We start from the raw sequence: 2,967 nt of genomic DNA on the forward strand, positions 1-2,967 counted from the left end.
TTTTCTAGGGTTTGCTCTTCCATTCTTCTTCCATTTTTCATCTAGTTTCACCATGTCTATGGTGAACTACCCTATTGTTGCTGGGGAAAACAATGTCATCTTTTGATACTCTCTCTTATTGAAACTATTGATTATTTATATGGTCTCCATATGTTTCGATTGATTATTGTTGGGTTATCATCTGTGCTTAAGGCCTTTATCGTTTAACTCATTCGGTACATTGATGTTTGTCTTTATTGATATGGGGACGTACAGTAATGACATGAACTGGTAGTAATCTCTTGATTTTGCAATACCACCTAGGGATAGGGGTAGGACGATCAATTGCGCTAACTTATGTTTATAATGCGGTATTAATTACTAGGGGAGGCTAGGGATAGCAAGCTAGTAGTTAATATTAGGCCCTTTTCGCCGAGGGATCGGGTCGAGGGGAGGCTAAGAAAGTCGCATAACAATTGAATCAATCAACTAATATTCAAGGGTAGTATGTAAGAGAGAGTGGAATAGATGAAATTGTTAGTACCCAACAACATCCATTCATCCATTGTTTTCGTTTGTCAATTGAATCAACTTTAGTTTTTTATGTTAATATTTTTGTTCTCAAATCCAATTTATTAATTTTTATTTTTCAAGTCTTATTATTTTAATTCACGCGAACGAGAAAGCCACACGAGTCTCTTGGGAAAACGATACTTGGTCTTACCATTTATATTACTTGTACGATTTGGTACACTTGCCAATTTGTCAACACTACACATAGGAATAGGACGATAAATTATTTTAAGCTTCTGTTCACTTAAATGCGCAAATAATTACTAGGGAGATTAGACATAGTAAACTAGTAATTATGAGTAGGCTCTCTTCACCGAGACATCGGGTTTAGGGTAAATTAGAGAGTTGCATTAACATTAATGAAGAAGATGAATTCATTTGTGCATGAGAGTGATTAGGTGAAATCTAAACCCTAGTAACATACTCATCTCATATTATGAACATCATCCATTCACTTTTGTGTTTAACCTCAATTGATCAAATTGAATGCATATTTAGTTTTATTGTTTTGCATTTAGAAACCCTTAAAATAGTGTTCTTATAGTCTTGATTGGTTAAACAAAAGCACAATTGTTTAGTGTCGTTAGTCTCTTGGGAAAATGATACTTGGTCTTACCACTCATTATTACTTTATATGATTTAGTACACTTGTCGGACCCTTAACGATTATCTTAGGTTATAGCGTAAAAAAATTATTTTTTTAAGGAATTTATTTTTGATTTTAAGGGGAATATTACTTTTAGGGGGAGTAATAATTTTAAGGACCTAAATTATTTTTAAGTTGACTAATTTAGGGGAGCATAAAGTTTAGATGATTTTTTGATTATGATAAAATAAAAGGAGAGAAATTTTTTATTAACATTTTCAACCTCCTGATTATCCTCCAACCCCTCCTTTTTAAAGTCTTGTATTTCTTGATTAAGAGTTGAATTTCTTTTTTCCATGATGTACTTTGTTCTTTCATGTTATGAAATTTAAAATTTATTCTATTTTGAAATACATCTATTCTTTTGTGGAGGAGGAGAACCATTTGAGGGGGAGTCTTTATTAATGATCTTTTTGCTTATGATAAAAAAAGGGCAGAAAATTTTGATTGACATTTTATGTCATGATCTTGTGATAACTGGTATCTATTTGAGGGGGAGATATATGTTTTTGTTGACATTTTGTTATTTATCTCTATTATGAATTAATTACTTCTTTCCCCTTAGTTATAATTTAAGAACAAAACCTTCAAGAACATGATATATCACAAGCCTTCAACCAGTTTTTTATCATCATAAAAAATGGGGAGATTGTTACCAATGGGAAACATTTGTGCTTTAAAGTAATTTTGATGATGATGCAAGTGAAGACTTGAAGACCTGAAGAGCCTATAATGTAAATGTTAAAATCGATTCCTATAGAAATGATTTGTATAAGAATCATTTTACTTTTGTTTTCACCAACATCTCCAACCTCTCGCTCAGTGACCCAACTCGTTGTGCGAATAAAACAACATTAACACCAAACTTTAAACATCTCGCTTAGTGACCTAGCTTGCTAAGCGAATCTAGAGACAGTGGTCCAGATCCCTCAACCACTCGCTCAGCGACACAACTCGCTAAGCAAATCTAGAGACAATGGTCTAGACCTCTCAATTGCTCGCTCAACGGCCCAAGTCACTAGGCGAAAGGACAAACAGTGACCTAAACACTTAACCTCTGGCTGAGCGACTCCACTCGCTTAGTGAGTCTGCATAATTCTACAGCATGAAAATTGCAGAATTTTCTCCTTCCAGCACTCTTGACCAAAGTGATGTATTTTTCCCAACTTCTAACCCCCTTAGATCTTGTTATACACTTAATTATACTCAACCAATTGTGTCTAGACCATCCTAAACGCATTTTAAACAAATACTTGCTGGAAAACAGGTAGGCTTCATTTCAACACCAAGAGGGTGGGTGAATTGGTGAGGTTTCAAAATCAGAGTCCTTTTAAAATCTTTTTCGCAAAGTATTATCCTTTTAAAAGTTTCTTGAATCACAAGGAATAAAAATTTTAGTTGCAGCGAAAAATACTAAGTAGACTACAAAAACAGTAAAGTCGACTGAATGTAGAAAAGTAGGGATAGAAGATTCAAACACAATTTTTTTTACTGGTTTAGTCTCAATACCTACATACAGTGTCCTTCCACAATCAGGAAGCAAATGCACTATAATGGTCAAGGTTTTTACAAGACTTTTATAGAGACCTCCACGTCAAAATATAAAACATCTCTCTAACCCTCTAACCAAAATATAGGCAATACAAACAACAAAGATCTGCAACAAGATATCCCCTCTTCTGCAATCTTCAACCCACTTTGAATAATCCTCAAAGTGTCCAGACTCCACGAGTCAACCCCCTGTAATCACAACAGGTACAACAGCAACA

This window comes from Vigna radiata, chromosome 8 (assembly GCF_000741045.1).
Source record: "Vigna radiata var. radiata cultivar VC1973A chromosome 8, Vradiata_ver6, whole genome shotgun sequence".
NCBI classification, from domain to species: Eukaryota; Viridiplantae; Streptophyta; class Magnoliopsida; order Fabales; family Fabaceae; genus Vigna; species Vigna radiata.